The sequence below is a fragment of the Podarcis tiliguerta genome (assembly GCF_965153285.1).
Source record: "Podarcis tiliguerta genome assembly, chromosome: 3".
Taxonomy (NCBI): domain Eukaryota; kingdom Metazoa; phylum Chordata; class Lepidosauria; order Squamata; family Lacertidae; genus Podarcis; species Podarcis tiliguerta.
Window position 1 is genome coordinate 66,211,333 of NC_139536.1, and position 22,129 is coordinate 66,233,461.

The following is a 22,129-nucleotide window of genomic DNA, read 5'->3' on the forward strand; positions in this document are numbered from 1 at the left end:
ATTAATATAACATGTCAAGCATTGTAACACTGCGCAGTGTTAGTCTTTTGAGTTTCCACTTTCCTTGTGCAGGAGACGTTACAGATTTGTTCTATACCAGGTGTGCTCCCCAATGGGTGTGCCCCATTGAGTTCCACCATGGTCCACTCCACACATTAAAGCATCCATTAAAAGCATTTTCTGTTTTAAACCTTAATCAGTGTGCCATGTGCAGAATGTAGTCACATAATCCTGGGAGTGTGGTTTGGTCACAAAACCTTGCTGAATAGACAGGAAGCAGAAAATAAGTATCTGCTGCTGTCTATGCACAATGTGGCCCTCAGGCATGCCATTACTGGGACAATGAAAGGGTGAGGTGAGATGGCAAGACCAGCTCTGGGTTGGTGTTGGCAGCCTCACAAGTGCATGTGCACCTGTAGGCTGCCACCAATGCCAGCCCAAATCTTCCTCAGCCTTACCACTGCCTGACCTGCCCCATTCCAGTGAATGCCCTGCTGGGAAGGCGCCACTGTCAATCTGTCCCCTTCTTCATCAACCACTGCTGGTGGCTCATCATACAGAGTTCCATGATGCAGAGTTCCCACCTGGTCACTTTTTAACCAGCTGGAACAAGGTGGAAACCAGGTGTGCAATTGTTAAGAATAAATGCGAGTACAAACAGAAATGGTGTGATGGCAAAGTGATAAATTCTATTTCAACAAAATCTATCTCCATTTGTTCAATAAAGCAAAGCAAGCCAACTAGATCCCCCATGGATGATTCAGATCTGTATAGGAAGCCATTTGAAGGGGGGGGGAATCTGGAAGGTGCTCCATATGGCAAGTGATTTGTGTGAGTAGCTGAGATTATTTCTATCGTGCTATTACAAAGACCCCAAGACAGATGTTTTGCAGTGGTTTGTTTAAAAATGGCCTTAACTGCACTTCCCGCAAGTGGTTGATAACATGCAGTTGCATTCAAAACATTTGCCCACCATTTGCCCGCCTCAATCAGACCTCAGAAGAAGCAAATGAGAAAAGTCCAGATCCAAGGAGGATGCAGCTAGAAAAGTAAATTGAAGAAAGGGACTGCTTGCACCTAATTAACGTTGTGGCCACATCACCAGTGGCTGGTTCTGTGCCTTAGCCAAGGCTATGTGGCCTCCCTGTACTAAGATTTAAAGTGCACCTCCCAAGAAAGCCCTTAGGGACTGCACATTGAGATCCACTATGCCTTGAAAGTGCTCAGCATGTCCTATATTAATAATCAGGGGACAGGAGTACAACCAGTGATTGAGAATTATCTGCTTGATCCTGGTCTGGGATGTCTTGAAATTTGGCCAGATTATACAGCTTGGTGGGAAGACGCTTCATCCCAGCTTTTACTTTCCTAGGACAAATTGTCTTGATTTTTTATGATGAATAGACTTTTCAAGTGTTATAATGGTAGAGCACTGAAAAAGCTGGCTGCCTTAATTATATTCAGCCGCTCTTGTAGCTGTATAATTTGTCTCTCTTTTTTGTTGCTGAATGACAGCTACAACTCAGGAATATGCTTTTTTTTTCCTGCTGAAAAAGTCAGCAGAGACCTACTCTCTGATTTTGGGAGGCTGCGCTGGGATGAAATTCCACCTGCTTACTTTGTATTAACAATGCTTTTGTCACCAAATAGCCAGTAATATGCATCTTTCTTAACAATAAGCCGCACAAGGGAGATGGCTAAAGAGGGGCTTGAGTGGCCTGACTAATAATCCTATCCCCTGATACCACTTGTTGGGAATAACTGTGAGGAGAGGCCCTATTGTGTTCATGTCCTGCTTGTGGACATCCCATATAGGCAACCACTGTGAGAACAAGATGCTAGACTAAATGGGGTTTTGGCCTCATTCAACAAGGCTCTTATGTTCTTATTCAGTGATCTTCTTAACTGGTGAATCATTCCCATTTCTAAAACCTCAATTAATTTATCCCAAGCTTCTGAAATAACAAAGTCAAGGGAAAATAGAAGCCAATTATTCCCTGTTGCTCCAACTGATAGTCAGTGCCCTTGCCTTTAGAACAGAACACACTCTGGCCATTTAGAGTGAACCCAACTAACTGCTTTTACATAAATATATGGGGTGGGGAATAGCAACACATGTGAAACCATCACGTTTCCAATTCAAAAATATCTGACTTTCTAATTTAGTTTCCTCCACTTTCCCTTTGAGATTTGTCAAGCAGTATGAAAGCATGTTTTTGAAAGAAGGGTTGACAGAAAGCCAATAAAAGGACTTAGCTTGGAAAAAGCCACAGTGTTCTGAAGCTGCAGTAATGGCTATGTTACAAATGGCTTAATAATTTTGCAGAAACAACTGAAACCCGTAACACAATTGCTTTCCTCCAGCATGGTGAGATAGAAATGAACAGTATCATTTCTGAGCTCTTCAGAACTAGATTTGGTCTATCAGTTTTGTTTGCAATGTGCCTGGCATATTGTACGCACAGCAAGAAACATATTGCTTTATTTGATAACTTGGCTAGTTTGAGTAATTGCATATAGCCAAACTTGTTTATTAAGCTACCCTGTGTGTTTACTAAGGAAAGGAAGATGTTGCACCCAGTAGAATAATTCCTTCTTATGGTAAGGTCATTTGCACAGAAACAAAACAAATACTACATTGCAAATGCCAAGCCTATTTAAATCCATGCTGAAATTTGAATTTCTTTCAAAGTAGAAAAGAGTATTGAAACTGTGCTGCTTTTGAAGGACTGACTGCATTCACATTCACCCAGGAACTGCTCTCATTTGTTTTCACACCAGCACCAGACCAATGAACATTTTGTTACTTCCACAGCAGTTTTATTCTCTTTCAAACTAAACTATACCATTCCATGCATGGACAAGAACAACTAACTCTTTATGCAGACATAAGGCTATAAAACCCATGATGCATTGTCACTGTATGAAATATGCATGGTTGAAAACATCTGAGGACTCTATAATTTTGAGCAAGGAGTTTACAATACTGTCAGGTACATCTGAGCAACAAGAATCAGCTGAAATCTGAAAAGCCAGAAAGATTCCCTCCACCCCAGAAATCCCTGCTTGGGGTTGGTATTACCATTTTAAAAACAAAACTCTCCTCCAGATTCTGCACATATCTATGCAAAACTTCTGAAAGTGGGTTGAGAAGTGATTGATGATCTGATGTAGAGTAAGGCCATCCAATAATTGCTTTGGCACAGATTCGGTGTTCACTGTACCACACATCCTGCAATACTGAAAAGGTCATAAATCAGACCAAGTACTGTATGGTTCATTTTCTCTTTGGGACAATTCAGTCATCGTGATAAACCACAGTTTATCAAGCTTTGTGTTTGCATGCTGCTTGGTATCCGATGTGTTCCTGAAGAGAAAATCTGAACCTTTTCACTTCCGTTGTAGATTAACTACAGTTTAGCCTTACAATCAAACCCTAAACTGTGGAAAATCTTAACTATGGTTTGTTGAAACAAGCTAGCTGCATAACTCATGGTTTGAAGTTGACTTGCTTCAAACAATCAACAGTTTATTGATTTAGATGAAATGACAAGCTGTGGTTAATCAAAAACAGGAGCTAAATCTCCTCTTTGGGGCTGTGGTGGAAGAGGGGAGGAGAGGAGTGAAAGGGCTAGACGCTTACTGTGGCTCATTCCCATCACAATAAAACATGGGTTACATACATACATACATACATACATACATACATACATAAAGGTAAAGGTACCCCTGCCCGTACGGGCCAGTCGTGTCCGACTCTGGGGTTGCGCGCCCATCTCGCTTAAGAGGCCGGGGGCCAGCGCTGTCCGAAGACACTTCCGGGTCACATGGCCAGCGTGACAAGCTGCATCTGGCGAGCCAGCGCAGCACACGGAAATGCCGTTTACCTTCCCGCTAGTAAGCGATCCCTATTTATCTACTTGCACCCGAGGGTGCTTTCGAACTGCTAGGTTGGCAGGCACTGGGACCGCACCCCGCCGCGGGGATTCGAACCGCCGACCTGATGATTGGCAAGTCCTAGGCGCTGAGGTTTTACCCACAGCGCCACCCGCGTCCCAACATACATACATACATACATACTTACATCATTTTATTTGTATGCCACATTTCCACAGTTAAAACTGTGCTCTTTGTTTTCATGACTTTTGAACCATCTCTGTGTCTTATGGTGTACAGTGTATTTCTGCTGATTTCTAACAATATAGTCATCATTCAGATGCAGTCTTCAGATAACAATTGCAGTTATCAATTTGCTATGCCTTTCGGCGGCAATCCTTTTGTGTTGATGCCCCTTTCCAATATTATACCTCAAGTATAGCCATCAATGGCCTATCAGAGATTGGCTTGCCATGAAATTTGGCATCCTGATTTTCTCAGTGTATCACCAGATGTCTCTTTGAAATGAAGCACAGTAGTATTGCAACTATCTCTCCTTTTTTATGAATTCATGGCTTCATTAATAATAACTTCACATGTTGGGTCTACCATGTAACAAGTTAAGGTGATTATTCACTTTATTGCTGAAATAATGGTGACTCTGAACATGGTGAGATACAAATTAAAATGTTTCTGGTTCATATATCATTACATAGCCATGTTGACATTTGCAAAGCTTTTATATTTTATTTATTAAATTTGCCTTGTCTTAAGATGGTTCTCCCTCCCCCCTCCACCGCCTCCAACTCAGGCATAGTTTCATACTTGAAAGGCATAGTTTCATACTTGAAAGTTACATGAAGCTTTACTAGGTGGCATGAATCAGTCAGCTGGGTGGCAAAAAAGAATATGACATGCTATCAAAAATCTTAACACCTACAGGCAATTCCATAGACATAAATGAGAATATTAGCATAACATAACATCCAGCAAAAAGCTTTATATTTTAGTGTCTGAGAAACAAACACAAATGAAAGAAGAATATCTGTGTCAGTTTGTTTTAACCGTGCGTGTCTATGTGTATAATATTTATTCCATGTGTATCTGCCTTTCTGAAAATAACCTGTTGTAACCTAATGAAGTTATGTGTACTAAGCCACTGAGACCATAATTCTGAAACCGCTTAGCACCAGTGCTGTCATCCAGTGAGCAGCAAATAAGTCTGCGGCTGCTTTTTCACTAAGTGATGCTAACAAATTCCTTTTGGTTCTAACACAGGGGAGATGAGTGTTTGGAACATCAGGATATGGCCAATGCGGCATTTTAAAAATCACTATTTTCAATCATTAGGAATGCCCAAAGAAGTGCAGTTGTCCAACTTGGTCAACTTGTGTGTGTGGTTTTCCATGTCTCTGTAAGCCCATTGGAGTGGTTCAGATGTAGCACCAAACCAGGCATAAGGAACCTGAGCTCTGAGGTTTGAATGGGGGCCTTCTCTCTCTGACCCTCAGGATTCTTTCCAGGCCCCTTCTTCCTCAGACAACATCCCTCATCAGCCCTGCTGTGCACCCTCCTTGAAAGTTTTTCTTTTGTTTTCTTTCTTTTTTTGCCTGACTGATGAGGCTTCTTTCTTACCTGGATGGAGGATAGAGAGGGATGTGCGAGTGTGTGCAGAAAGAAGCCTGCTGTACAAAGGCCAAATTAGCATTGGTTGCTCTAACCACTTTTGCTTTTGGCTCCACGCATTACCAGTTACAAGGCTGCTGAGGAAGGATCCTGGTCCATGAGCTGAGAAAGGCTCCCTACCTCTGCTCTACATCAACTATGGTTTGTTGGGTAAGGCTGCATGCACACTAAATATTTATAGCACATCTGGAACACATTCTTTCCCTCAAAGAATTCTGGGTACTGTGGTTTATTAAGGGTTCTTGGGAATTGTAACTCCGTGAGAGATAGACCAAGGTGGCCAGAGCTCTTTGTGCAAAAGAATGTGTTTCGAACGTGTTTTAAGGGTATCCTGTGCACACAGCCTAAATCAAGACCAGGTTCACAAATGTTCAAGCAAGCCACTATTTATTTCACTTAATAAATGTTCTGTCCCCCCTCTCCACCTTCTCTGTGAATAGCTGGTTGCAATACTGACACTTTTTGTGGCCTCCAAGGTCTGTTACTACCAATTCTCTTACCATTGGGGAGATGCAAAAACAGGCAGAGGCTAAGAGAGGAGCTAAAGAAATAATAGATATTTTAAATGGGGCATATTTTCTGAGATTCTCTGGCAGCTCTTCTGTGTCTTCGCACACCTTCCCAACCTTCCCAACCTGCAAAGAGGTCTCTTGTTCCCTTGCTTGTTGGTGTTGTGGAGGGAAACACACCGATTGCTGACCTGCTAGCTTGCATGAAGCAGACATTACTGCTACTCCAAACCATGCAAAGATGCCCAGCACAGTCAACTACGCTGGCAGGTAGATAGCTTCCGAATTTTATTTAGCCCACTGGGGCTCAATAAAACTCCTGCCTTTGTTGCCCAGCTGCTTCAGAGAGCTGGTGTAGCATAGCAACAGAGACCTAGGGAAAATAAAAACACAATAGCTGCTTTGAGCTTTGCTTCTGCCACACAGCTCACTAGGCAACCCCAAGCAGGCCTCTTGGTCTTAGCCCTTGACCTACGGTATGGGGATAATACTCCTTACCAGGTCATCTGCGTGAAGCACTTTTGTGCTGTGTAGGGGCTAAATGCTAACTTGGCTTTGCAAACACAGGGGAAGTGGGTTGTCAAGCACTTGCAAGCCCCTGATGCATGGCTACGTGGTCTGCAATTTTGGTATTCTAGGGTTGTCATGAAGCTTGAACAAAATAAGAATTAAAGACAGGTGCACCAGTGGAAAGGTAAAGGTAAAGGACCCCTGGACAGTTAACTCCAGTCAAACGCAACTATGGGGTTGCAGTGCTCATCTCACTTTCAGGCCAAGGGAGCTGGCATTTGCCCACAGACAGCATTCCAGGTCATGTGGCCAGCATGACTAAACACTTCTGGCACAATTGAACACAGAAATAGAAGCCAGAGCGCACAGAAACGCTGTTTACCTTCCCACCACAGCAATGCCTATTCATCTACTTGCACTGGTGTGCTTTCAAACTGCCAGGTTGGCAGGAGCTGGAACAGAGCAACGGGAACTCATTCCATCGCAGGGGTTCGAACCGCCAACCTTCCATTCAGCAAGCCCAAGAGGCTCAGTGGTTTAGAGCACAGCACCACCTGCATCCAACTTGTGTGTACATTATACTTTAGCATTCTATAAAATGATGTGGGTGGGAACTGAGGTGTAAGGTAGTTTGTTTATTTTTCTTCTTCTTCTTCCTTACATTGACTACAGCATCACGTTTGTACCACAGTCAGAGAGTGGAACAAGAGGGCATGCATGAATGATGCCAGAGGAAAGCACTTTTGTGTGCAATCCTTCAGAGAAATTGTTCAAGAACACTTCATCCGTGGAACAGATTTCCTCTAATTCTTCAAGGTCGGTGTCTGCATGGGTTATCTGCCAAGTAATTGTCAGTCACTTATGCTGAAAAGGAGCGGGGTCATTTTAAAGATCAATAGAAAACACAAACATTTTGTGTCATTTTCTACTTTTCATACGACACTATTAGAAAATTGCTACTTTGACAAAACACATTAGGAAAATGTACTGTGCTGGCATTTTAACCACTGAGGGAGCCGAGTGGAAAGCAAAATCAGGTGGATGGCAGCAGAGTATTTATGCCAACTGGAAAAAGCAAATTTGTTCCTGCAGAAATAAGTCCAGACTTGTGCATTCTTTGGAGCTCCTTAAAACAATACATTTCAATGACAATAGAACAATCAGGAGCTTTGAACTGCCCGCTAGTGGAGTTTCTCATTTGTCTCCTCTTGACAACAATGTTTTGCCCATTTATGTCCCCAAAGCTCAGGCTACCTCCATACTCCAGATGTTATCAGGAGGGCTAAATAGAAGCCCTGAAGAGGGTGGCACCAGCTCTGAGTAACAGAATAAGGAGAGGAGTTTCTCATATGTTGTCACTATGCTCATAGCACTCAGTCGTTCATTCTGTTGTTACTTTCGTATTGGACTGAGCCTTTGACTATAGCTAGGCAGCTGTCCACACATGCTGAAAGAAAATAAACCATTTTTTTTTAAAAAAAATGTTATAGGTATGTAAATTAACCCAATACAACTATGCTAGGCAATTGTGTTTATTTGTTTTGAATTTTTTTAGCCCATTCTTCATCAGTATTGATCCCAGGGCAGATTATAGAAAACAAAATATCAACAAAAGACAATGCAAACAAACAAAAGCAATTAAAAAGTAATTTAAATAACAGCCATAAGTGCACTCTGAAACAACCTCTAATACTGCAGCTGGCTTCATCCTTCCAGCACTGAACTAGCAGTACAATCCTCATCATTTCTATTCAGCAGTAAGTTCTGCTGAATCCATTGCAACTTACTGCCAGGCAAGTGAGGACTGCGACCTTAGTTAGCCTCCTCACATATGCCTGGACAAATTGGTATATTTTGAAACAAACAAAACCCAAAGTGGGCACCAGACACACCTCATAAATGGAGCACCATCCAAGAGAAGGCCCTTTCCTAGACACGTAGGATGCTTCCTCCTACTGAGTCAGACCACTGGTCCATCCAGCTCAGAATAGTTTATTTGGACTAGCAGCAACCCTCTAGGATTTCAGGCTGGGTTCCCTCTCAGTCCTACCCAGAGATGCTGTGGACTGAACCTGAGACCTTCTGCATGCAAGCAGATGCTCTACCACTGAGCTACATAGGAGCCCTCCTCCTATGGCACTGCATAACGCCATATAATTTATTATGATGGGATATCAAGAAGAGCAATCTTTGGCATACATTATGGCTCCAGTGGAGCCTCCATCGCTGAACAAGAGGCCCACCTTGGGGTTATCCTGTTCAGTGCCTTGTTCCATTACTGGACCTAGGTCTGGCGAAAGGTGATAGAGGGACATGGGCAGCCAACATTACATACTGGAAAGGTTGTCAGTGTGATCAACAAACATTTGTACATGAAGCCTTCTGAAATCAGTAAATCATCCCCCCCACACACACACAAAGGGTATTAACAAGAACCTCTTTGCTCCTCTATAGAAAGAACATGCTGGGTAAATATTTCATACAAGCAAAGTTTGCTGTGGTTGTTCCCTATCCCCTGGAAATTATTTAGCAGGACTCATTGTTTCTGTCTGGTTGCACAGATGTTGCAAGTGAGAGATGTGAGCTACTGGCCAGCTTCAGGCTCAAGAGACATTTACCTAGACAAGGCAATAAAAATTACGCTGCAAAAAAAAAATTGCAATTAAATGGCAATGTTCATGTAGAAGAAATAGCAAAACTTCATGAATTAAGCAAGTTGTATTATTTTTAGTGCTATGATTATGTAAAATTATGCCGCCTTTTCATTATATTTTCTGTGGTGAATATTTTATTTCATCTACAACTGGGGAATGCCTCGAATTCTCTAGCATGGACATTGTTTCAGATTCCATAGTGAATTATGTTCATTACTGACAGCTCAAGTCAGATTCCCCAATTCTGAAAACAAATCTTTCTTGCAAGGGAAAGAGGTACGCTCCATAAGGACTGTTGCCACATATTTTCCACCCATTCCAGTGGGAATTATGTTGAGTATATGTAATCCTAGTTCTTAGTGGATTGTGCTCTGGAATATTAAGGATGCTGCTTGGCAGTTTCCATTCCTTAACACAACATTTCCATATCAATAGCCTTCTTATCTCAAAGAAGATTTTGGAATTCAGAATCCTCTAATAATTCCATTCCCAATCTCCTAATACTATAGCTTGTTATGGTTAACAAATTCTACCAAAAAAGCTTCATGTAAATTTCAACCAGTTCTAAATTATCACATCTCTAGTATATGATGAGCAAATGGAAATACAATTTCAATCAATGGAAGATTATCTGGTATGGCAGAAAAATAAATAAATATAAATGATCAATGGCCATATAACTTCATTTGACAAGATATGACTTGTACAAGACTCTGGAGCAGATTATTTGAGGCAGGAGCTGAATGAGATAAAGTGTATTGCCAAATATTACTTCACTCCATGTTCCACTGACGGCAGTCTTATTGTCAGTAGAGTAACCTATGGATTTCTTGCATTTATCTTGTCTAACTTTTTGCAAGTCAGAGGGAAATGTAGCAAGCTAGCAATGCTCAGTTGGTTAGAGTGTGGTGCTGATAACGCCAAGGTTGCAGGTTCGATATCCCTATGGGATAATTGCATATTCCTACATTTCAGGGAGTTGGACTAGATGATCCTCAGGGTCCCTTACAACTCTACAATTCTGTGATTCTTTGATCTGATTCTATTATACAGTGGTGCCTCGCAAGACGAAATTAATTCGTTCTGCGAGTTTTTTCATCTTGTGAATTTTTCGTCTTGTGAAGCACGGTTTCCCATAGGAAATGCATTGACGGTTTTAAGAAAAAGGCGCAAGACGTTTTCGTCTTGTGAAGCAAGCCCATAGGGAAATTCGTCTTGCGAAGCAACTCAAAAAACAAAAAACTCTTTTGTCTTGTGAGTTTTTCATCTTGCGAGGCATTCATCTTGCGAGGTACCACTGTACTTTGATACTTCTGTCTTGCTTATACAATGCACTTCAGTTACTTTTTGAAGGCTTTTGATGCATGTTTTTCTTCTTTTAAATGTGTCTGAATAGGAAGGATTTGTGAGGCAGCTGATGTTTCTCCAAAGCAATGGGAAACACCAAAAGAATGGCAAACTGTAGAGAAACACAATATTTTCATAGAGAGAACAGGATATGTTCGGGACAGGCTACAGAGCATCCCATCTTCTTGACCGAGCAGAAAATAAAAACTTTCTACATTTTCTTGCACATTACCAACAAAGGCATGCCATCCTAATCTTCTTTGGGAAGAAGGATGGGATGCAAATATAAACTGAATCATCATCCAAGTGATAGGACTGCAAGGTCTAACAGATTCCTATTGTTATGCATCAGGCACAATAGATTTATTGTTCTACCTAGTGAGCAAAAAAGATAAGATACACCATATGGCCTCTCACAAATAAAGTGTCTTTAAAAAAAAGAACTTCAGAAGAAAAGTTAAGTATGCAAGTCACTTTTACAGCAAGATCTTCAGAGTGCATTTATTCCACGGATAGGTGAAAAGGTAAATCTAGGATTTAATGGGCATCCTTATTCAGAACAACAGTGTAATCCCTGGTTCTGCTCCAGTTAAAATAGTCTTTCTGAGTCCATGTACAATTAATGCTTAAGTTCCATTATAGTTGCTCATCAACACTGTGTTGGGATGAAGTTTTGTCTCTCAATCTAAGTGAAGTTAGTACTACTAGGGAAGTTAGTAGATGCCTCTAGAGAAATTGAGAGGTGGCTGGAATGTAATCTGTTGTGGCAATGCAATATTTGGATGTGGGAAACAAGGTTCGAATCCCAATTCAGCTATTTGCTCACTGAACAAGCCACTCTCTCTAAGCCTGAACTAGCTCACAGAGTTGCCATGGGGCTAAAATGCTGCTCTAGATTCCATGAAGTTAAATACAACAGACTGAAATGCTATGCCCATTTTCCTTAGAGTAGGTCCTACATTACACATATTAATAAGTTGGACTTTTTTTATGATGTTGGTATGTTCTATGTCCTGTCTGTTCTTCATTCATAAGAGACCTGTAATGCCCCCAGTCAAATTTCTATATCTCTGTACCTCTATTACTTTTCTTTATAAAGTGCCTTTACCTTTCTACAATATAGTCATTCAATGTATACCTGTCTTTAATGCCTTCAGTGCAACATGAATCCATTGTAAATGGTGTGAGTTAGTTTCATTGGGGGGGGGAGCAACTATACAACAACAACAGCAGCAGCAGCAACAACAACAACAACAATAAAGAAATTCCAGGTTGCCTGCTATCTATATTAAAAACTCATGCAACCAGAAGAACTACATTTCCCAGTGTCCATGGGACCCTGCTTGTTCAGCACTGAAGATACCAAGGACCAATAAAGGCCTTTAAGAGAGCATTCCCTGCAATTGCTACCAAGGAAGTTTCAATGAAGGAATTGTTACTGTACTTTGATCCTATGCTGTCATATTAGCATATTGTGCACTTGAGTAAAATTATTCCCACTGCAGATGTTTTAGCATAAATGACTATTAAACCCTCACTCAATCAATCGTTGGTAGGGAGCCTCATATTTGTGCAGCTCAAGGTCCCCCGTGATTCAAATGATCCTATACTGCAATCTTCTTAAAGGCTGTACAAGACCCTCACATACAAAAAGCAAGGGTAATAAATTCTAAGAAAAAGTTCTATGCTACACTCAAAAGTTAGAGCACAAAATTGCACAGAAGAGGCTTATTAAAAGTTACAACATATTATTAAAATACCCTTTGAAATATAAAGCATAAATTAAATACAATGTTCCATTTTTGTGTCTCCATAATACTTCCCTTATTTCCAATTTGTTATCTATTGCCGAGCCCTGTACAGTTGTGTATTTCACAGATTTTCATTAAGGTGATGTTCACTGCTGGGGCTGCATTTTACCAATGGATGTTGAAAGTTGTATATTGACAATTTTCCCGGTATGTGTTCGTAAAGTGATATATGTGCATTTAATTACTTCTGCATTGCTAGAGACCTGAACTGAATACCTTAAGCTCTTTCAGCCTGAATATCTTGCACCAATATGCACATTGCATTTAACAGGTGCCTCATATTTCAAAATATATTTTAACAGTGTATTATTACTTTAAATAAATCTGCTTTGTGCCATTTTGTAGCCTAACTCCCTGGGTACAGTGTCCTCTTAAAAGCTTCAGATTTAATCTACAATTCTGAACATGCCTTAGAAAATAAGGCTGCAATCTAAACCCCACAATCTGAAATACTGGGGAGGGAGGTGTTGGGTGGGGCAGGTGTCTCTCTCTGTGCACAGCCTAAAACAGTTCCACTAGTCTCTGTCCATGGACCGATGCTGGCATCTCTCCTCCAGTGCAGAGCTCCCCATTCTGCCTGGCAAAATTACTGGCAGCAGGAATCCCACCAACAGTAGCCCATGGAAAACTCCCAAACATTCCATGGGCAGAGAAGGGCTGCACAGACCTGGAATACACTAGTTTCCAAGCCAGGCTGACTGCCAGCATTTGAAGACAGTGAACCTGATCTGGGCTCAGTTGCTATATCAGCTCCAGGCTGGCATAGCACCAAGCAGGATTTTGCCTGCCTTGTGTCCCTGCTGGCATGAATGGCAAGGCTGCAGATGAAGCAATGGCTATGCCACTTCTACACACCCCACTGATGTCCAGGCAAGTTTATTGGAGTAGGACTTACTTCTGAATAAACATGCCTAGAATTGTTGTGTTAGGTTTCTTACATGCATGTTTCGGAGTGATTGTCCTGGTCCTTATCTGTTGGGATGTCTGGAGTGTACAGGCACAAGACCAGTCTGGGCTCTTCACCCCTTGAAGAGTGTCCAAGAGGTATCTGTCTTTTCCCAGGATGCATCACAATCAATGCCATAAACAGAGAGAAACTGAGATCACAGGCCCTGTAAATCACCCGTTTGTATAGCAGTGTGAAACACATGCTGCATCTCTTACATGGCATGCCCTTTTGGTCTACTTTGTTAAAACCAATGACAGCAAAAAGGGGCATTGCTAGGTATCTAAAAGACTCAGGGCAGATGTAACATTTGTATATTCTAACTAAGTGGTATAGATGCAAATTTAGGCTGACTTTCAGAGAAAGAGGACACCCTCCCCACCCACCCCAAAAATCTAGCTGTCAGGTATTTCTCTGAGCTATGTGGTACCAAGAGGATTTTCTCTGCCCAGTACATGGCACATGAATTGGGCTCTCTCCCCACCCAGAAGCTATTGGCAAAAACTGATGCTTAGCAAAATGTAACAAACATCTCTGGGGAAATTAAGAGGGTGAGTGTCTGGGGTCTCACTAGCACTCGGCTTTGTAGCCATCCTAGTCACCATCTAAGTGAAGACTCGGTGCTCAGGCCCTAGACAATAAATAACACTTCTCTCTATGGTTATATATGTGTACCTACTATGCACTTAGGTGATTATGAACTGACAAAATGGTCTCTCTGGCCAATGGAATACCACCATAAATCTGTCCATCTTCTAAGTGCCAAATAAATCATGGTTGTTTTTGCTGCAACACACCAACTACTCCTTTTCCAAAGTTTGGGCTTAGCTATACCAGATAATCCAGAAGAAGTCTGGAGAGCAGACAAGTTTGGATTTTTGTTCCTGATTAGTCTTTCCCTTATTAAAAAGTAAGCCAACCGAGTAAATCAATGGAATAAGCACCCTAAGGCTAAAAAACTAAGGAGAAAGTCCTTGATCTCATTTGGAAAAAGACAAATATTCATAGTGGTATGGCCTGAACACAGGCATCCCAGCTGCATTAATCAACACACGGCAGTCCACCCCCCTGAGAACTGCCATCTTCTGAGTGATTGCACGAAATGAAATTCATGGGGCTAGGCTGAGAATGGCGGAACAAAACTGGCCTGTTATAACACGGCAACAAAAGTGAGACAGGTTGCAAGGGCTCTTAAAATGAAGGCTTTCTAAATCATTGGGAAGGCATAATAATTAAAGTCTTAGAATACAACCATTACAGACAATAAAATTAAAGCCATAAAATATAAGCACTTGGGCAGCAGTGGTCAACAGGCAACAACCATTCTTTAAAAGTACAATGTTGATTCATATTAGAAAACCCTTTTCTCCACCATTATGTTACTTGCCCATGGGAACAGTGTGTCTGTTCAGATGTCACATACTAAAAAGAAATTGAGGTATGTCTCGAGGCATTGCCAATGGGCTAATCTGGCCCTTTATTTTTTTCAAGGTATCTTTTTCCCCCCTTCCCAAAATCTTATGTTCAAAGAACAGAAAAAGTACTCTAAATGGTGGAGGAAACATAAGAAATAAAATAAGTAAATAAATAAATATTTCCACTTACTTTCTGGATAGCATTTATTATTGATATAAAAGGAATATAAAAAGGGCATGCAGCATAAGTTTTAAAGTTATTTTTTAAGGAACACAACAGAAGAAAAACAGAGATATTATTAACCAAACCTAGTATCTTAATGTTTTATTTAGAGGCATCAATGTTGAGTTGTAATCTGGAAATATACCCTAATGTCATATTTCCTTATTGGACTAGAAAGAAAGCTAACACATTTACTACTACTGTTCCCTCTTATTGTGCTTTTATTTGCAGCAAAATCGCCTATGAAGTTGAATCTATTCTGAAATGCAGCATCAAGATTTGAAGGGGGGGGCCCACAATGATTAAAGGCCAGAGATCAAAGAAAGAGAGTGAATTGTGTGTGCATCCAAGTATAAAAGCTGCAATAGGTGTAAAGGCTGCAATGCTTTTAGATCACTACCACACAGAGTATGAGAGTGCAACTTGGTATTGTTGAAGAACATTACAGGAGGTTGTTGGGAAATAGTTCTTACAACTCAGATAAATCATAAAGGTAGAAGGCACTACTAAAACTCTACTTTTAGAATCTTGCTGTATCTGGTACCACTACCATTTAACATGCTTTATTGCCAACAGTTTCTTAGATACTGGACAGAAAATAAGTAAGCACAAGGGGAGTATAGGGAGAGGTCACAGTGTGATGAATGAACAATAGGAAAAGGATACAGAGTCCACTGTTAACAGTAAAGTTGCAGGTAGAGGCTTTGCTGAAGAAATGGATTTTGTGTAAGGCTGCAATGAATATTCAGGAGTGAACATTTCTGATATGAAATGAGGGGTGTAATTAGAGGTGGGATGTCCAAAAATGTCTCTCCAAAGACCATCAAATGTTGACTTTTTCACACAGCCATTTGCCCATGTTCATTTTCACTTTGGACAGCTGTTTAGGCACTTTTTTTATTCCGTTTCTCCTTATTTTGCACACTGTATTAACTAGCCAATCACAGATCACATGGTGAATGTGATTACTGTATGTTACAATTCCATACTGCCAATCAGATTTCACATTGTCGCAATATTACAAACATAGCTAATTCATTTGGATAAGTGGGAAGGAACACATAATGAGTGGTGGAAAAGGGGAGTGTGCATACAAATGTTTCAGCTTACAAGATAAGATGGACAAAATCATCAGACCTGCTACTACCCTCCCCAAACCATCACCCATAGAGAGGATCTTTTCAGTGTCTGTGAACAGGGCTGTGAAGTCTGGAGATCTGTTTTGATTCAGCCACAATGTCATGTATAGAATAGGAAAGGCAAGCACCTTCATGAACAGAGAAGGAAAGGATGCCACACCATAGGAAGAATTCTATCAGAAGCCACTGAGACAGGAGTTGAAAAAGAAAAGCATTAATAGCAGATGAGTTGGTGCAGAATGAAGAATGCAGGAAAAGATGAGAAGGAAGAAATGAGAAGGCTGCCTTAAGTACTAAAAGCTTGGTGTGGAGAAAGTGCAATACTTGTGTAAATTCCGGGGGGGGGGGAGAGACAGGGGGAGTGTGGGCCCATGTCACACCAGTGCTAAGGGATCACAGACTGCCTATGAGCCACTGAGCCAGTTTTACAGTATTCTTACATATAAAGCCCTAAACAACTCTAGAGCAGGTTGTCATCTTGGCTGTAAGTCCTGGAAGACCTGTTTCCTGCCTTACAGGCCTTTTTCCACTGGCCTGGGAGGATGGGGCCCAGGAATCACTCCAGCTACAAAAGCTAAGGCTGCTGTCTTAGCTGTCTCTGAGTGCAGATCCAGGTCATTGAACCAGAGCTTCCACAGCCACTGCCCAGTAGATGTTCTATGCTTATGATAATATTTTATTCTCTTGCTAACTATGCTCTTTTAAATGTGCATTTTTATACTTGACTTCCTATAGTAAGGCTTTGTTTTGATTTGATTTTTTTGTTAATTTTGCTGTGTGAAATGTGCATTCTGTAGTTGACCTCCTTTGCAATGTTTTATTTTGAAATCTTTTAATATTTTAGTTTCCTGACAATTATGTTGCCTTAAATGTATACTTTGATGTTTTTATGTGTTATTAACCGCTTTGAGGATTTTTTTCCCCATAACAATATAAAGTGGTATAAATATGAAATGAATAAGAAGACTAAGAATACCTGGAAGATCAACTCTCCACCCCATTGCTCAGTAAGGGCATTGATATCTACAACTGGAACCTGGTTAGTCCTATGATAGCCTGATGATTTATGGTGAGACAGAGGTGGGGTTTTTCACTGGTAGTACTGGTGTTGTGGTATGCATTTCCTGCAGAAATATGAGGCCCCATCTATACTGGCATTCCGCCCGTTCTTGAAGATGCACCTGTTCACCTTGATCTCTTGACGCAAGACTCATTTTTTATCACTTTTAATTGGATCCTTTTATTGTACTTTTTAACTATGAGTGTTTATATTGTAATGTTTTAATGTGATTGGGTTTTTTATTTTAATTAGTTTTCATTTAACAATTGTGTATTTTAATCATGTCTGTCTTGTGTAACTAATTTCCATATTTTGCAAATTGCTTAGAGCCTCGCCTCCATTACAAGTTTCATCAGGCCCTTTAAAACCATATATCATAAATGAATGCACCAAAATATGTATATAGCTGTATTCCATGCAGCAATGGCATTTGCATTTAAAGCATTGCAGCTAGCAACAGAAATTATGATCCGTAAATGCCCTTCCAGTTGGTGAGGATAAGATCATTTGAACCTTCAGCAAGCAATTTCCATAGTGTTTAATTGGTGGAGCCATATTGGGAATCATCAAAAAAGAAAAAACATCAGGCATACACTGCATATTTGCTAAGAGAAGGAAGGAAATGGGCAGTAACAACAAAGGGATAACTGAGGGCACAACTTAGGCAATATCCACATAATCTTTCACAAGACATAATACAGTACACCACCTACAGATAGTATAATTAACACAATTGTGGTTAGCTTGAATATCTTTAATCCATAGTCATCTTAATTTCCTAAATATCCTTGGCAGTAATTCCTAAACTGTGGTGTAAGGACTGCTTGTGGTCCACAGGGTGTTTGCAGGTAAAGTTCCATGGTCACAAAGAAATAACACAGCAAAGTCCTGAAGGCCTTTCCAGCCCAAGCAGTGATAAATGCTGAATTAACACTCAGTTTCCCATTGTTTATTAAAAACAACAAATATATGTTTGTGTGTGTGTGTGTTTCAAACATACAAATAATTGCAATAAAAACAGCACTGCACCATCCTTTTTATTAAAAGCAGTCAGCTCCCCAAAACCTGTTGGAACAAGAAGGTCTTCACCTGCTGGCAGAAGGACAAGGAGGGAACCAGTCTATCTTCTCCGGGGAGGGAGTTCCAGTCTGGGAGCAGCTACTAAAAAAGCCCTTTCCCACATCCCCACCAAGTGTGCCTGTGAGGGGGGTGGGACTTAGAGGCCTCCCCCAAAGATCTCAAAACCAGAGGAACACGGTCTTTCATATAGTTTGAACCTAAGACATACAGAGCGCTTTACAGATTGCCATGTAAGGCTCTGTCAGTTTAAGTTCTCCCAGTTTCTTATTTTTCCAACCTTAAATTCAGTTCTCCACATTTCTGCAGCAATTTGTGATTTAAAAAAACCACTTCTGCATTTTAGTGCAAATTTCTCCTAATAAACACTTTTTCTATGCATTTTGTAAGCATTTTCTCCTAACAGAATGCCTTTCTCACGTTATGTTCACTAATACATTCATTCGTCTGCACATTTTACATAATATATGCATTTTTGTTATCATTGGTTGGTAAGAGAGCTGCATCACAAAATTCAGATAAGTATGAATTGCAAAGGATAGAAGTGAAAATTTGATAAATTCGCCTTTAAATACAAACAGACTTGAATTTCTCCTCCATCCCAACTCAAGAGACACTGAGCATGTGCAATCCAACCAAGCAATACTTTCCCTTTCTCTTCACTTCATATGCCCAGTTGCCTTTGAGTGCCAACAAACTGAGTTTTAATTCAATTTCTAGCAGCCTCTTATGTTGTGGCCATAACATAATACAATGTGCTGGTGCACAAAGAACAAACAAACTAAAGCAGTGGTCTGCAGTACAATGTAGTACTAGCCTAAGAGGAATATAGTCACATAAATGATTGTGTTAAGAGTTGACAAAGATTTTCTGTTGTCTGCTAAAATTCTAGTCACAAGTAGAATAAATCTTCCATGAAAAATTCCAATCCCTTCCCTTAAAAAATAAATAAAAAGATGGTGATTATAGGGTTCTGATTTGGTTTGTTTCTTCACCACATTTTTCTTAACCATATGGTGATGTGTAGCTGCATGGTCACTGGAGATGCTTTGGGGTACTGTACGTACTATAAATGTGCTTTTTAATGTCAAAGACTTCGCAGGCTATTGTTAAACCATTTTATAGCTGTTCCTTTCATTTCTATGTTCATTACAACACCACTGTATAATTTACTGCTTGGCAAGGGCTTTGGGCATAGAGCCATGTACAATAAATGTGTAGCTTTACATAACTTCTTATAGAAAAAATTAGCTTTGTAAGTTTGGTAAAGCGTTGAGTCATTGTTCGTTGCAAACTTTTAATTAAACAAAACATTCAATTTCTTTTTCTTTTGCAACATATCAGATGATTGTTTTCCCTTTACTTCAAGCACTTGAAAACTTTTTCTACCCAGGGAGGCCATCCCCCCGCCGCCGCCTTCTTTTTAATTGTTTTTATTAAAGATTTTCTGGGGTTACAAAAGTACATACATCGTTTCTATTTTCAGATCGTAAAGTACTTTCTATGGATCATTTTGTTCAATGTGAGACTTTAATGTTGTAAACAGTATTATTCTGAATTTAAGAATGTTCTGGTGAAAGTCCACAACCACCATTTTCAATCCCCTTCACAACCACTCACAAACCCTTTTGCCTAGCACAATTCCCACCTAGAGCTCCGAGAGTACCATGGACCCTAAATGAGCATATGTTTTGTCTGTCGAGTGCACCACAGCAACACAACAGCTGTGCAGCCAAGTATAACATGCAGAGGCCCAGATGAGCCTTTATGTTGCTAAATAAGGATAGCCAAATCTTTAAGCAAGGCTCTCCTTGGCAATAATTCACAAGTAGTAGCCAAAGCAAAATATTGCTGCCCACCTTCTAATGGTGACTCGCCCAGACCATATTCTCCCATTATTTGCATTGAGCCTGCATTACCTTCCGAGCTGAATTCAAGCTGCTGGTGGCTACGTACCACCCTGTAGCTATGAGAGCATCTCTATCATAATGTTTAAGCATACCACCACTATGAACCAAATAATGCCTGCAAGGGAATATAAACAAGTGTCATGGATTGCTGCACCTAAACTCTAGAATTACTTTCTTAAGAAGACTTGCCCAAGGTTGTAGGAATGTAAGGCTATTGTGGATGTTTTTGGTCACATGGATGGAGTGGTGTGGAGTATAAGGCAGAATAATTAGTACACTGCTAACAGTCCCAAATCTTTGGGATAGGGCAGGCTACGTCCAGTAAATAAACAACAGCCAGACTCGTGCAACATCCACATTGTACATTTAAAGCACGTGTCTTCCCCCCAAGAATCCTGGGAACAGTATCTTACCCTCCACAGAGCTATTAGTCACAGAACCTTTGACAAACTACAGTTCCCAGCATTCTTTGGAGGAGGCAACGTGATTTAAATTGGAGTCGTAGCTGTCAACTTTTCCCCTTTTTTAAGGGAAATTCCCTTATTTCGAATAAAATTCCTCACAAGAAAAGAAAAAAGTTGACAGCTCCATTTGATCAGGTCGTCCTCTTGACACTGTGCAAAACTTTTGTGCATGGCAGCAGAGTCTGGAAGCCCCGCTAGATTATTGTGGTGGAAAAACCCAGTTGGTCACTTCAGCCAATGCATTGTTTAATTCCAGAAAAGTTCGGTGGGAGGCTGTGCACGTTTACCCAGTCTCGCTTAGTCAATCAAGTAAGCGGCACAGGAAGCCCAGCGCGCCCGTTATTGCCTAGCAATGTATCGATCGGTCTGTATATTTACAGCCGGTGTCAGATTTCGGCCTCAATTCCTCCCTTCCCATAAACTGTCGCCACATAATAAGTAAACAAACAAACAAAAAAATGCACGCAGCCGGCTGCCCACAGGAGGATCCTTTATCGACAAGTGTTAAAACTTGAGTTTTGTTGTGGGGGGGACGGGACGGTGCGCGTCATGCTGCAACCTCGCGCTAGAATCAAAGCCCCACTGATTGATCAAGAAACGCAACTTCGTACTACTGCACGTGTGCATGCATGAACGGACCCGGGGTTAATGAACCCTAGGCCAGGAGGTGGGCCGGGCACGAAGATTTCGCCTAACCTCCTGCGTGGCGTCACGTACGCCCGAGCAGGGGAAGCCGACGACGACGCATAGCAAGCCAAGCAGTCATCTGCCTGTGTGTTTGTGTGCGAGTGTGAGCGCGCGCCCGCCTGCGCACGTTTGCAACCAGCGGTTCTGGCACCCCGCGCGCGCTGCGCGGGCAACGCCCCCCTCCGCCCGAGACGCTCTAGTTCTCAACTGTAAAAAAACCCACAAACCCACACGCCACGCCCCTCGCTCCAAGGAATGCCCCGCCCCTTCTCTTCCCGTAACCGCCTCCTCCTCTCGCCCGCCACCACCCAGCCCCGCCTACTCTGTGATTGGTCCAGCGCGCTCCTTCGCCGAGAAGCAGGGGCCTCCCTCTCGCGGCTGCCTCAGTTCCGCGCTCCGTGCTCGAGTAAGCAGTTGTCCTCCGCTTCCGAGTGCCAGGCGCCGCCGCCGCCGCCTCTGAGGGGAGAGAGGGAGGGAGGAGGGGAGAGAGGGAGCGAAGTGTCATCATTCCTATGAATTGGCTGGGCGGCCACAGCGATAACAGCAGCGCCGCTCCGCCTTCCTCTCGCCGGATACCTGAGGGCAGGCGGCAGCGCCGGCGTCAAATGGGCAGCGGCGACAGCAGCCGCACCAGCCGAGGGGGCGGCGGCGGCAGGAGCTGACAGAGCCGCAAACACACCTCGGGTCCGAACTTCCCTCGTCGGGCAAAAGGCAGCCGCTTCCCGTGAGGGGAGAACTCGCGGAGGAGGCGGCGGCCGAGCAAAACTTCCTGCCGCCGAAGAGGACGAAGAAAGTTGCCGCCGGCAGCCGAGGGC

The 22,129-nt window shown here is 41.8% G+C and overlaps 1 long non-coding RNA gene across 1 annotated transcript; it reads right to left on the minus strand.

Moving 5' to 3' along the window:
* Nucleotides 1–7,201: 7,201 nt before the first annotated feature.
* LOC310675111 lies at nucleotides 7,202–22,124 on the minus strand. The gene is made up of 3 exons (XR_014509956.1): nucleotides 21,994–22,124; nucleotides 21,637–21,770; nucleotides 7,202–8,028 (listed from the first exon to the last, which is right to left on the minus strand). It is a non-coding gene; the product is annotated as an uncharacterized lncRNA (long non-coding RNA).
* Nucleotides 22,125–22,129: the final 5 nt, after the last annotated feature.